This window comes from Typopeltis vanoorti, chromosome 14, assembly GCF_054136105.1.
Source record: "Typopeltis vanoorti isolate ZY-2024b chromosome 14, IOZ_Tvanoo_1.0, whole genome shotgun sequence".
NCBI lineage: Eukaryota > Metazoa > Arthropoda > Arachnida > Uropygi > Thelyphonidae > Typopeltis > Typopeltis vanoorti.
Genome location: NC_143562.1, coordinates 62,633,710 through 62,649,720, shown reverse-complemented (window position 1 = coordinate 62,649,720; position 16,011 = coordinate 62,633,710). Strand labels below are relative to the sequence as shown.

Here is a 16,011-nt window from a genome sequence, read left to right as displayed (position 1 = left end):
CAGAATCAAAATGATTCTTGGCTTTGGAAGAAAATATCTACAAAAATATGCATTATCGTAAAAAAAAAAAGGCTGAAACCAAGAAACAACTCCAGAGACAGTAACAAACTAGGATGAAAGATTTTTCAATACTTACAAAGATACATGTTAATAAAAAAAAATATTTTAATTGCTTGCTAAGAGATGTATGTGTGTGTATACACACACTATGTTGCTAAAAGTGCCCGGACAGCAACTGTTTATATTTTCTGTCGGTACAGCATTGCAATCAATAAGAGGTCAAGCCTCCTTTCACTACTGTTACAACAATTACCCTTCGGGGTAGGTGCTCCATTTAGTTCTGGTAAACTGCTGATGTGTTAGTTGGATGAGTAGGTCTGGCATACTCCAGCTCATCCCAAAGATGTTCAACAGAGTTGACGTCAGGGCTTTGGACTGTCCAATTTAGTTCATCCATCTCCATGTCTTTAAACAATGGAGCTAGAGCTCTAGCTTTGTGAGCAGGCACATTATTGTGCTGATATAGGAAAGGACCTATTACAGACTGCTGCCACAGTGTAGGAAGAAAAGAATTGTCCAAAATGTCTGGGCACAGTCCAAAACAGCCCCAGATCATTAAGCTACCACCATCAAATTTCACCGTTGTCCATCAGACTGCAAGATCATGTACTGCAACTCATTGCTCCACAGGACTCTCTTCCACTGATTCACAGTCCAATGAGGTGTTGTTTACACCATTCCAGATGATGGCAGGCATTGGCAAGTATAATCAAGGGCTTGTAAGCTGCAGAATGACCATGAAACCCAAGGGCAAACACTTCCCAGTGAATAGTTCTTTCACACACATCCATTCCACAACTTATGTGGAAATCATTTGCAATGATTGCTAAGGCTGATTGATGATTTACTGTGACAACATGCTTGGAGTTCCATTTTGTCAATTTCTTGAGTCTACCAGTTCAGGGAAGGGATTTGGTGGTTCCATCATATTTCCACTTCACGATAACCTTGCTGACAGTATACTGGAGCACGTACAATGTGGCAGAAATCACTCGGACTAAATTATTTAACTCGTGGAATCTGATTATCATACTACATTTGGAAACAACTCTTTTCATCCACTCATCCTGATGGCAAAGAATATCTATGCTGCAAATGAAGGCAAGTGACATAAAATTGAAAACATTCTGGATGTCTGGAGTAACTACTTTGAAAGATTATTAAATGAGATAAGCAGTAGTAGGTAATATTTAAGAAAGTAAATAATGAAGAGTACATATCAATACTTGGAAAAAATACCATTAAAACCCTCAGCAGTGTGTAAGGCTAAGGATGACAAATGCAAAAGTAAAAATGCCAAGGAGTCAGACAACATTTCGCTTCCTGGTTTTTAAGCATTGTGATACCTGATCAACTCACTAAGAGGATCTAGGTCACTTAAACTCGGCCTTTTGTCATCACTCTCCAAGAGTAGATGTTTTCAACAAGAAATGTTGAAATATTTATGATACCCAAGAAACGTTGTAAACCTATAGTATCTTACTGCCATGGGGAGTACGGAATTTTTTTGCTATTTTTATTGATTATATATATATATATATATGTTTTATTTTTATTTTTTTAATATAACATTGAAACCCTACTTTAGAAATCAAACCAAACATGACACTTATTTCAAGCCACCGGATGTCTCCAATAATCAGGGCAGTGGTCTCAGTGCGAAATTTCATTGCTCACTCTGAGCAATGAAATTCATGAAATATGGAAGTTTTATAGACTGATTATACAGCCATAATTAAATTAGCTGTTAGAATTGAAAAAAAGGTACAAGAAAATGATTTTGATTTTGAGCTTCTATTGTTCATTTTTTGACAAAGCCATTTGGTTTGAAAAGACCTGGATTCAAATCCCATTTAAAAAAAAAAGAAGCTTTTGAGGCAGACAGAGAGCCTTTCAGGCCTGAAGATGAGTTAGTCATATGGAGATAGCAGATTTGTTCCACAGACAACAATTCAAGGTGGCCCAAGAGAACAAACACAATCTGCACACAAGAATATATATGTAGGCATAAGACTAACCAGCTTACCTTAAAATTACTGTTGTAAAAGCCATTTGGGCATGTTGTGAGTTTTAAGGGCCTGAAATACCACAGATTATTATATTAAACATGACTGTTTATTAAGAAAATGATGCCGATTCTTTAACAAATCTAGCAGAAGTCTTCAGAATTCTTTTAACAAAATTGAAATTGAATAACTGCTGTGACAAATTTGTGACATTCAGCAATAAAAAAAGACAAAATATGAAAATGAGAAGGAATATAGAAACCATCAACTGCATTCTCAATGGAAGAATCTGTAGAAATAATAAGATACTTCAGCTATTTAGACACAATTTTTAGTGAATATGGCAAAGTAAATCTGGAAATAACAGAATAAGCAAAGCTTGTATGGTGGGGAGCCAACTAAATGAATTTATATGGAATAACAAAAAAAAAAAAGAATTTTAACTCATTTCTAAGAAATGAGAAATAAAACTTGAGACTAGAGATAAGAGTTTTAATTAAGAAAAATAAAGATATTAGGAAGAAATCTGACATTTTTAGCATTCAAGAATGTATGAGCAATGCTAATCTAGGATGGAGTGGTCACTTAAACAAAATGTGAGAGTAAAAGTTAGCAAATAGATGTCTGATGTCAGGTTGGAAAAAAAGATGGAGGAAGATCAAGATTGAAGTGGCTCAATGCACTTAATTATGCATTAGATCTGATAATAAGGAGTCCTGATAAATAACATATTAGTTAACAGAAAAAAATTGTTGACAAAAAGCTAATAATAATGTAAGGTTAATTGTTATTTATAGTATCTTCTCTCCCTTGAGGATATATAACAGAATAGAATTACAATAAATGTGACATAATACTGAACAACACATATAATAATGTGAACTAATATCTTCTTAACAAAAGTAATTCAACTTCTATTTTTAAGTCAAACATCAAAGAAAAGTAAAATCAGAATTGCTGACAGCTTATCATTAATTAACCTAGATCACAAATGCAAAAGTAAAAATGCCAAGGAGTCAGACAACATTTCGCTTCCTGGTTTTAAGCATTGTGATACCTGATCAACTCGCTATGAGGATCTAGGTCACTTAAACTCGGCCTTTTGTCATCACTCTCCAAGTTTATGATATTTCAGCCATTATCAAAAGGATGAAAAAAAGTATTTTAATTACAAAATAAGTATTTTCTGAGAGAAAAGCATGGAGTTTCAATAATTACTGTATAATAATTTTTCACAAGAACAGTATACCTATCTATGAATCACTTAATTAGCCATAAAATTACACTTTTCAATCAATCATTTACCCATCTGTAAAATTATGCTTCTCAATCATCACTTAATACAGGGTGGCCATAAAATAACTTTCCTTCTTTGAAGGCATCCGTAGCTAAAACCAATAAATGGAATGAGACCAAATTTTATTTTAAGACTTTTGAAGGAATGGGGAGATGGTTTCCATGCAAAAAAAAAGATTTAGTACCAAAAGTCGCCAATAGGGGAAATTTTGGCACTGGCGAAGCTGAAAACAAGTAGATAATTACATTAAAGGCAGATAAAATGGAATAACAACATTTAGACTGGTCCCTGTGTCGAACACGGCAGTAGCAATGTCTGTTATGGTCTCTTCTTGCACTGCATTCCATCATCTGCCAGATCTAACTCCTAATGATCCAATTTCTTCAAACTTCTTAATCATAGCTCTCAGTGCTACAGCTGACAAAGGACCTGTACGCAGGTTATGAGGCCTTCTAAATTCCCGAACGGTCGCTACGGCATTGCACTGTTTAAGGTAAAAACACTTAACAAGTAAAGTATGCTGAGGCAAGGTAGGACGCATACTGAGCACAATTCGCCAGTCATTCAAATAACTCCCTGCACATTCCCAATCTCTTTTTAAGTGGAATTGGTGGCCTGCTGTCATGTATGCACAGTTAAATTTGCATAATCATTTTTACCAGTGTTTACAGCAAATATTTCACTGCTTTCGGCTCCACCAGCACCAAAAATTTCCCCTATCACTGACTTTTGGTACTAAATCTTTTTTCGTGGAATTCATCTCCCCATGCCTTCAAGAGTCTCAATATAAAATATGGTCTCATTCCGTGTATTAGTTTTAGCTACAGATACCTCCAAGGAGGGAAAGTTAATTTATGGCTACCCTGTACTAGAAGACGGGGTGATTAAGAGTTAAAGCTGTCCATTCCTAATGTCCAATCCTCACCTTCTCGTGGTGCACCCTGTTGGGTATCTACTTGGATACTGAACGAACGAGGATGGGCTGGCAATTTGGGATTTAATCTACCAAATTGTATTCCAATTGGTTAAATCAAAATACAAAACGATGGTACAACATGACAAAATTTCATGCCAGCTGGGGCATCGCCTGGTTAAAACAAGGTCCCTTTGTTTTTGCCAGGGAACCAGGGTGAACAGCGAAAAGTCAGCTACAGGAACAAATCTGAAAATACACACCAACTCAACATCACCAGAGTTAAAGATCAGTACTATCAACGTAAGAAGCCTGAATGGCAAAGAAATGGAGCTAGCTGAGGAATTAGATAGGTACCAGATCGACATAATAGGGGTGACTGAAACAAACAATACCAAAACTGGTGAGATCTTTCTGAGCAATACATATAAAATGTTATATTCAGGCAATGACAATCAAGGAAAAGAAGGAGTAGCCATAGCATTCGACACATAATACGAGGCTCATCTTCTTGAATGGCAGGCGTGTCAAGTAGAGTGATTTGGGAAAATATCAGAATAGGGAACTGGACAATGAGACTTATTTGTGCCTATGGTCCCACAGAAGGCTCTACAAAGGTAGAAGTGGATAAATTTTTTGAGGCTCTAGAGAAAGCTACTGACAATAAAAAAGGAAAAGTTGGTCCTTGTTGGGGATCTAAATAGCAGAGTAGGAAGTGATTGTCAGACATACAAAAATGTTTTGGGAAAATTTGGAGAAAAGAGCAAACCTAATAATAATGGCAAATACCTGTTGGATTTCTGCTCAGGACATGGACTGGTTATTACTAACACCATGTTCCAACTTAAATATGTGCAAAAATTCACATGGAGAGAAGAGACAAGGAATAAGAAAGGTCTCATTGACCATGCTATTGTTGATGGTGATGTTTTCTACCTGGTGCAGGACACCAGAGTGTACAGAGGATTTGAAATTGGAAGTGATCACTATCTAGTCTTGAGCAGGATAAAATTAAATTTCATATTGAAAAGATTGACATGTAAGAAAGTTCTAAAGCGAATAAAAGTTGGGCAGCTTTCAGATGTGAACTGTAGACTAAAATACACAAAGATTATTGAAGGAAAAATGAAAGAGTTTGAGAACAGGAACTAAACCTTGGAGATTCAGTGGCAAGCCTGGAAGAAAACCCTGATTGATTCAGCTAGAGAGGCATGTGGTGAAGTTGTCTGCAAGGAAGGAAAAAAAATTTAGAACTCCATGGTGGACACAGGAAGTTAAAGAGGAGTGAAGGAAAAGAAGAAAGCACATCAAAAGTTCTTGGCAAATAAGTCAGCTTGTGCTCTTAGAGAATACAGAGACAAATGTAAGAAAGCTAAACATTGTGTAAAACTAGCTAAACAAAAGTCATGGGAAGAATTTGGCTAGAACATAGAAAATAAATATCAAGAAGGTGGCAAAATATTCTGGAGGTTGTTGAAGAAGCTTAAGAATGGAATAAAGAGTGCTGTAAAAGGAGTTATAGATGATAAAGGTGACATGAAAACAGGAGAAAAAGATATCCTTGAAGTATGGAGTAATTACTTTGAAAAACTGCTAAATGAAACAAGCAGTGATGACAGCACAGTGATAAAAAACACTGACCAGGCATGCAGTCAGGAATACATATCCATACTTGAAGTAGAAAAGGCCACCAAAGGCATAAAATGTGGAAAGGCAGCAGGAGTAGATGATATTCGACCAGAAATGCTGAAAGCATGGTGGTATAAAAGTCTTACAGTGGCTGCACTGCATAGTTCAGAATGCCTGGACAGAGAGACGAATTCTTGATGATTGGAGTAGAGCTCTCATTGTACCCATATATAAAAAGGGAAATAAAACTGAATGTGAGAATTACAAAGGTATAACCCTAGTGAGTGTTCCTGGTAAGATATATGCAAGTATACTTGAGAAATGGTTGAGAAGAATTGTGGAAGAAAAGCTTGGTGAAGAACAATCTGGATTCAGGTCAAATAGAGGCTGTCAGGATCAGATCTTCACTTTACGACAAGTAGTGGAGAAATCATGGGAATATAACAAAGATCTGTATTTAAGTTTCGTCGATTTGAAAAGGACATATGACAAGGTGCCAAGAGAGAAGCTATTCAATACGCTACAGTTAGATGGTGTCAATGGGGAATTATATCAAGCAATACTTAGTCTTATTTTTGAGTTATAAGGCAGCAGTTAGAATTGAAGTACAGGAAGATGGTTTAATGTTAAATCTGGTGTGAGACAAGGATGTACATTATTGCCTCTGTTATTCATTATCTATATGGATCACATTATGAAGGAAAGCGAGATTAAAAATGATATTAAAATTGGAGATGTTAATGTCAGCTCTTTGCTTTATGTGGACGATGTTATACTTATCAATAAATCTGCTACAAGTCTACAAGATTCTCTGAATAAATTGAATAGCTGTTGTAATAGATATGGTATGAAGGTCAGCAATAAAAAGGCAAAGACAATGAAAATAGGCAGAATCATTGAAAATGTCAACTGTGTTGTGAATGGAGAACCTGTGGAACAAGTAAAACATTTCAGCTACTTAGGTACGATTTTTACTGAAGATGGTAAATTAAATATAGAAATAGACAATAGAATCAGCAAAGCTGGTATGGTGGGAAGTCAATTGAATAAATTCATATGGAATTAGAGAGAAATTAGTCGGAACACTAAATTAGCTGTATACAAGACAGTGTTCAAACCAGTTTTAACTTATGGATCTGAGAGCTGGGTCAGAAGTAAAACACTTGACCAAAGACTAGAGACCGCAGATATGAGAGTGCTGAGAAAGATTAGAGGCGTGAACAGATGGCATCAACAGCAATATCATATTAAAAATGAGGATATTAGGAAAGAACTTGACATTGTCAGCATCCAGGAATGCGTTAGCAGACCTAATCTCAGGTGGTATGGTCACTTAAACAGAGTGGATGAAGAAAGGTTAGCAAAACAAGTGTTCTCTGCCAGGTTGGCAACAAAACGACCCAGAGGAAGACCAAGATATAGGTGGATTGATACGGTACAAAGTGCCTTAGACGACAGAAATATAAGATCCGGTAATGTTGGAGTCTTGACAAGTAACAGTCTGATTTGGAGGAAATTGTAGAAAGGAAGTTAGTAATGATGTAAATTTTTCATGTAGTACTATCATATCCTGTACACCCCTTGAGGTTACATGGCAGGAATTTGATGATGATGATGCTGTACTAGAAGACTGAAAAAGATCTCACAATATTTGAATTTGATAACATTTGAATGATTATGGAGTTGGAGATTTGGAGAAAGTGTTATTCAGAAAGATGCTGGATCTGCAAAATTAGGGAAAATACAAGGGTGGTCTGAAAAGTTCTTGGCCTATCAATGAAAAAATGAATTTATAATTTCTAAATTAGTTTTATTTTTCAACATAATCTCCCTTCAACTAATACATTTATTCCAGCGAATCTTCAATGCCATTATTCCATCCCTGTAGCGGTTTGGTTCTCAGTAAGATCTGCAAAATACCCATCTACAGCTGCAATCACCTCTTGATTTGAAGAAAAGTGCTGACCAGCAAAGAAGAGTTTTAGTTGTGCGAAGAGATAGAAGTCAGAAGAAGCCAAATCCTGGGAACAGGGTGAATGGTCCAACAATTCATAGTGCAGATCCCTTAATTTTCCCATTCCCAAAACACCTTTGTAGGCAGGTGCATTGTCCTGATGAAAGATGATTTTTTAATTCTGCAAACCGGGTCTTTTCTCACAAATATTTTCATCTAGTCTGGTTAACAGATCGGAATAATATTCCCCGGTTATTGTTTTACTTTTTTCAAGATAATTAATAAACATAATGCCTTTAGTATCTCAAAACACTGATCCCATGACCTTTCCTGCTGATGGAACTGACTTTGTCTTCTTTGACACCTTATAAGCGGCTTCTACTGTTTGGATTCTGGTGTGTAATGGTGAATCCAAGTCTCATCCATAGTAACAAATCGATACACAAAATCAATTTTATTTTTGTTAAAACACTCCAAGTACTGTTTAGAGATTTTCATGCGAGTGCATTTTTGATCTGCTGTGAGCAAGTGCGGCACCCATCTTGAGCAAAGTTTTTTATTTCCAATTCTTTATGCAAAATATATCCAACACGTTCTTTTGAAATGCCTATAGTCTCAGCAATTTCATGCACTTTGAATCACCGGTCATCCAATATTTATCGTGCACTTCATCAAATGATTTCTGGTGTTGTGTTACACTTTATGGACGTTCTTTACGTGAATCATCTTCGAGGCTGGTATGGCCACGTTTAAACTAGGCAGCCCATTTCTTAATTGTCGAAAATGAAGGAGAAGAGTGCCCATAAACTTTTATATACTTCGAATGAATTTCTTTTGGCACTAAACCTTCTTTTACGAAGAATTTTATAACCACACGATACTCAATTTTATCCATTTCAAGGGATATGGACAACACTCTTGCTTCAGACAGCCGTATAAAACAAACTACTTGGGAGAATGACTTGCAATTTCACATGGATGCCTATGACAGATGTACCAACTTAAAAAAAAAAAAATCTTGCCGATAGTGTTGCCATCTATGGTTGAGGCCGAGAACTTTTCAGACCACCCTCGTCGAGAATTAAAGGGAAATGCAATTAAGCATGTGTCTGGCCACCTCTAGTACAAATGAGTGTGAGAATAGCCACCCCTGGAATAAACAAGGGAGGGTGCTGAAATGACACTGTGAATAGCTGGGTGAACTTTTCAAAGTTTCGAATCTGAGAGGGCTTGTAATGCAAGGGATGTTAAAATGCATGTATACAAATGCCAGAAGGATCAGAAATAAAAGAGAGAAGTTTTGGAAGTGGTCAGCTTGATTTTACTAAAGGTTATCAGCATTAGTGAGACCTGGTTGACAGAGATTGATGTAGTTACAGGGACATTATGTAAGGGATATTGTATGTTTCGAGAAGAGAGAGGTAATAGGATGGTAAGCGGGATATTATTGATAGCTGAAGAACTCTAAGCAACAAAAACAGAAGTTAATACGTTCAGGTAGGGACAATCATAGCTTACTTGCACCAAACCCAACCATCTGTCAAAGCGAGTGAATTTACCAGCAATTTCATTCCTGCATGTCAGACTTTTCATAACCGTTTCTTAGAATATAACTAAATCTGCATTGAGGAGAGGGAAATAGGTGAAAAGAATGTTCTTTTCAGAATATATTAAAAACAGTAATTAAAGAGAATGATATATTTGATTGTTAGTTATTATACTTGATTTACTAAACAATCTAAAGAATAGCAAATATAAGGAAGAAAAAGAAAATGTGTGTGTGCATAAAAGTGTATTCTATATTGTAAAATGGAATATGAATAGTTTACCCCTGTGACATTATATGTGCACTTGTGTTATAAGTATCTGGGGTAGAGTGAAGAACACATGATCCTATAAACTCTAGACTTTCATATGTGCATTTTTGATGGGCATAATTAAAAAAAAATATATATATATATGAATAGATAGAAGGGATTTGTTTTCAAAATATAAATCACTAACAGCCACTATACTGCAGAGGCAAGAAAAAGGAGTTTTATTATATCACTGAATAAGGTACAGACATTTGCAGTCTGTGTCATATATATGTCAACAAGTAGTGCAAATTAAAGATAACTGGGATAAAATCCTAACAAAACATGTCACCTCCCACACAAACTATGCTGCATAGACTCAAGCAAAACTATTTGTTGTACTGCCAAACACAGCATCTAATTAAAAACATTGTCCTAACATTTGTCCAAATTTCCAATTACATGATAAGTGTTTGTTCAATTGCATTTGAAAATTTTCAATGTCATTATGCACGTCACCGTCAATATGGATAAAATATATCACTCCTCATACACTTCATATCCACCGTATATTTCAAAGTAATATCAAGGCTATTACAATTTTAAGATGCACTTCGCATCCATGGTAACCTTGACGTGTATACACATCATGGCCAGCAGGGTAGTTAAGACATTGCAAATGACAGTTAAGACGAATTGCCTATTTCAGAGGCCCTTCACTAACAGCGCTAACACATGTAGGAAGTATAAAGGATTACAAGCAGGGAATTAATTGATTAATTGGCTTAAATTAGAACAAGGTAAAGAGTACTTAAGAGAGAGAATTAACAGAGTAGAAGTAAAGTAGACATAGGAAGGATAAAGACAAAAAAAAAGTTAAATAATACAAAAAGGCATGTAGATATAATTGAAGAAAAATTATTAACAATAAATTAATAATCAAAAAATAAAATAATCAACATTATTTTACACTTTCAATGTATCCAAAATATTTTAACTTTCTTCTTTCAATATCCTTAAGGAGTCTTAAAGTTCTACTGATCCTTTCTAGCACCCATCCATTTGTCTGCCTTTCAGTATATGACATCCTGAACAGCCTTCTGTAACACCACATCTCAAAAGCAGATATTCTTTTCCTATCTGACTTCTTTAGGTTCCAAGTCTAACATTCATAAGTCTCTGTTGGAAAAACAGCTACATCCACAATCCAACTTTGTTCCCATGGAGATCGATCCATTCTTGCAGATTTTAGACAAATCTCTGACTGTTGTTTTAGCCATTCCTAACCTTCTTCTGACATCTTCCGAACATCGATATAATAATATATAATATATATATATATATTATATTATATTATATATATAATATACTAATGTAAAAATAATCATAATTAAAATTCTGAATATTTTTACGAATTATTTATGTTAAAATGTTTATTAGTTTTCTTTTCATAACACACATTGTCGGCACTTGCGATGTGCGTGTTATGGAAATTGTTTTGTTAAAAGTGATATGTAAAGCAGTTAAAAATTTATGTACTTACTGGATTTAAATAATTGTGTTACTTTAAACAAATTTTATTGTAATTTAAAATTATCAAAAGTTGTGTTTTATGAGGACATTCTCTTATCGCTAACGGAGACAAAGTGTCAGCCATTATACAGTACTTAGTTTCTCGCTTGCAACGAAGTACACATGCTCGCCGAGAAGTTTGATGTGTGATTGACAGCTGACAAGTTCGGTATCGAAGCAACGAGAGAGTAAACAAGATAGCGTTCAGAAGGAATTTAGAACACAGGCCAGCAGACATTTAGGTTGGGAAGGAACTAAAGTTTTTTAAGTGACAGTCGGAAGAAAATTAATAGTATATTCCGAAAAAGGAATCGTGGAACTATTAAGTTTCAAAGTGGAATAAGTATTGACGAATAAAAGGAAAATATTGCTATATGCGTTTTAAACGGAATATTGGAGGAAACACTAATTGAAAGATTAATAGTAGATTCCGAAAAGGGAATCGTAGAACTGTAAGTTTTTTTTTATTGGAAGAGTTAAGACTATCAATAAGCATTTAGTAAATAAAAGAAGAATTTGCTATTTACGTTCTAAAGGAATGTTCGAGAAAACTGATTAGGAAGTTTCATCTATATTAAGGATGCCGGATCTGACTATTATTTCTACTGAAGAAAAGAGAAAGAATTAAGTCAGGAAGAATTAATGTGTGTTACATAAGTGATGAGAAAGGATCCTGTATAAATCAAGAATAGAATCATATATCTATTGAAAAGGGCCTTGACAGAGAAAGAAACTGGCTATGAACATTTTGTGATTGTGCAAACAAAGTGTTTAGTTTAGTCTTAAGTGCAAGTTTATTTTTAAAAGGCCTTGGATCCAACTGATTTGTAGTTAGTTATGTAATATTTGTTTCAGTGTATATATATTGTTTTTGTTATATTAAATGTGTTTATTTTGTATTTTGGTCTTGAGTCAGTGATTATTTGGATTCTGAAAGAAAGAGTTAAGATCATTGCACCAATTGGAGTGAACCTTTGTGCATATAATAACATATAGGTACACTCAGAATAAAAAAAATAATTGTTAGAAACAGAGATCATCTCTATGGTAGGATTAATAATAAGATATAATATCTATGAATATCCTTATCTATATAAAAATCCACCAATTATTAACACTAACCTTCTTCTGACATCAATTCATGTTAACAATGAAGTCCAGGTACTCGAACTTGCTGACTTACTCAATTCTTTCTCCATTAAGGTAAACTTGTTTATCAGGAACTTTCCTGTCCTCTGCTCTTACTGATTTTGTTAAAATTGTCAAGAATTTGTCCTAGTTTTTCCTTATCATTAACATACCTGATGATTACTGATCAATCTACCTCCTATCCTAATTCCTGTCTTAAGCTCATCCAAAGCTATATGCATGATGTACTCAGCATATACTAAACAAGTAAAGAGAAAGTAGAAATCCTTGCCTAACTCCTTTTCCAACCTGAAGCTAATCAGTCAATCCAATACCTGTTCTTACCATGGCTTCTTACTCACTGTACAAGTTAGCAATCAACCTGATAGTGTGCTGAGGAAAACCCTCATTTTTTTTTCATTACTTCCCAGTTTCACATGCTGAACACAGTCAAAAACTTGAGTAGTCTATGAAACACTTTACCATACAGAGTCTAAATTCTTATATTTCTTTATGATCTGTCTAAGGTAAAGGATCTGATAGTCACCTTCAATGTTTCAAAACATTGTTTTGCTAAACCTTTCCTGACATAGCCATATCACTTCTATAGTATTCTCAGATTCCAAAAAACCAGGCAACCTTTTTTTTTTTTTTTTTTTTTTTTTTTTTGCTCAAGACTAGTTATGACTCTGGCATAAATTCCAAATTCAACCAATCTTGAAATACTGCTCTCATGTTTGGGGCAATGCACCTGAGACCTTTCTAAAAATTCTTGATGCTGTTCAGAAAAGGGTGGTTGGGTTGATTAACATTCATCATCTTGATGCTGTTTTCTGAACAGCATCAAGAATTTTATAATAACTGCATACTCATTTTCACATGAATAACCTTCAAGAATAATATCAACAAATTACTCTGCTCGTAACCCCTATTGCCTTTTGTGTGTGGGAGTAACATATATATAAAACAAATGCTTTTGGTTTTCAAAATGAAAAAAAAAAAAAAAAAAAAAAAAAAAACTAAATTAAAAATAGATTAGAACTTTCAATATTCCTATATATGATATTTTAGAAAAAGACATATACATCAACAAAAGTTTAGGAATAACAGATTTTATAGCCTCCTAAAAGGTACTTTTTTAAAATTTCTCACATAAAACACAACTTTATAAGCATTTCCATGAAAATGGCTTTCTAAGGAAATTATATTAAAGCATTATATAATTCATTTGCAAACAACTAACAGCCAGAATGAGTAGTTAGCATATCTGCTCTCCAACCAACAGGCTGTAGGTTCAAATCCCTACATCACAAACATTCAAGTCCATGAATGTCTTTAATTGGGAGTGAATTTCTTCGTCTTCTTCTCTTTTGTCCTCAAGATGGGTTGAGTCCCACATGGATAAGAGCCTTCCATCATTCTCTGTGAAATTTGAAAAAGCAAGCTCTTTCAAATGCCAACAGCTCTGAAAGTCCAATGCAGTTCTAAGAGTGTTATGCCATATTACTCTTGGTCTTTGTTGGGTCTTGTACTCTCCATAGTGCCCTCAAATACCATGTGAGGAAGTCTGTCCAGTTCACAAATTGTGATCAAACCAGCGGAGTTGAGTCAGGGACATTCAAATCTTGCAGTACTTGTGCATTAGTTTTATTTTACAACCTTCAATTGACCTGGTGTGAAAACCACATCCTGCTTATTGTAAGTCTCAAATGGCTTGAAAAAGTTCCATAGAGTAGGGTTTCTAGATTATGTAAAAAATAAGAATACACATGATATAAAATTAATGAAATAAATTTTCATAATAGTGAAATTTTCATGAAAGTCCAATGCAGTTCTAAGAGTGTTATGCCATGTTAATCTTGGTCTTTGCAGGGTCTTGTACCCTCCATAGTGCCCTCAAATACCATGTGAGGAAGTCTGTCCAGTTCTAGTCACACATTGTGATCAAACCAGCAGAGTTAAGTCTAAAAAAAAACCTCAGTTCACCTACAGCACTAAATGCACTATAGGTTTACAACCTTTTGTGGGTTGGAGCCATATCAAAAAAAGGTTTTCTTAGATCAAAAACCCAGCAGTAACTTGCTAAAGCATCCAAGCAGCAATAAATTGTATTTTTGCAAGAAGTCATAGTAGACAGAAAACAGAGCAAATCTTTAGAACCACAAGAGGGAGTGGGGAGAATACATAAACATATAATATGAGATAAATAACTAAAACTACTATCAGGTAACAAATAACCAAATGCCATATTATTTAGACTATGGAGAGTTATTGGCAAAATAGTAATTGATATATATCATGATAATAAATCAACAAAGAGGGTCAAATTTCCCCACTCCCACTTTACAGAGAAATACTCAACAGACAAAGATTATCCATGTACAACAATTAGCAGCCCATGTATGCACCATACACAATGTTTCTAAAAGGAAAGAAATTAAAACTAATGTGAATATCGAGAGTGCAAATTACCAAAACTGATTCAAATTTAAATTCATTTTTGTAGTCCAATAAGTAATAGCGCAATGTGTAGAGGTAGCAAAAATATATAATTACTAGAATCTCAAACAGTTCGAGGTTTGTCAAATCCTATCACAATTTACGATCATCTTGCTGGGTATCACACCACTACAAAAATATAATACAGAAATATATTTATGTAGCTACAGGCTATTTGGAGTTATAACCAAATCAACTAAGGCAGGTTAATCTGTTCAACAGGATGAACAACCTAGTTTCTGAGAGAAAAAATTTACCACCTTCATATGAGACTGGCTAACTTGCCATTAAAATGAAAAGAGTTCATAAAGGTTCTTTGCATCCTAGATGGAATTTGAACTCAGGTCTTTCTAATCAAAAGGCATTAATGATACTGACTGAGATGAATGCAGTAATTAAATTTGAGCAATCATTAATATATATATATATATATAGCAATCCCTCGATTAGTGCGCTTAATGTGTTCTTTAAAACAGGGGCACATTAATCGGGAAAATGTATAATTGGTTCCTCAAATTTCTTTTTTGAATCTTAATTTTTTTATAAAAGAATTAGGGTACGTTTCAGGGTCTAGTTAAAGGAAAACCATGATGCTGAAGACAATAAAACATATTCAGAATATAAATTTATTATTCTACTTCTTAACAAAGAATTGAGCTAACGTAGTTTGGCGGGCATTTTGTTTCTTTCTTTTTTTTTTTTTTCACACAACCGATGGTATGGCCCTATTGCATCTTCTACTCTTCTGCAATTTTACTGCTTCTCTCTTCATCAGGGTCAGTCTCTAAACATTGCTGCTTAAAACTTCGACTGTACGAAAAATATTTTCAAATTGTTTCTGTGAAATCTCTTTTGGCTGACTATCAGTGGTTACATTTTCTTCGTATTCTTAGCGATCTTTCCACTGTGCATCTAAATTTAGCAGGTCGGAATCACTCAATTCTTCAGAATGAGATTTAATTAACTCTCGGACGTTATCACGGAAGGAGAGAAAGAAATGAAGGACGTACGAATTGGTCGCCAACATGTGAACGTGTTTTATAGATAACACAACACGTGTTTTATAGATAAAATTTCCCAACTGTTATACAAGCAAGATAGTTACCACTTTAAAAACTACAATGATCATAAAAGAGAAGTTAATTTTCCAATGTGTA

The 16,011-nt window shown here is 34.6% G+C and overlaps 1 protein-coding gene across 3 annotated transcripts in view; it reads right to left on the bottom strand.

The window, feature by feature from the left end:
* Sec31 (COPII coat complex component secretory 31) overlaps positions 1–16,011 on the bottom strand; it is a 486,555-nt gene that overhangs the window by 187,151 nt on the left and 283,393 nt on the right. The window lies entirely within an intron of this gene.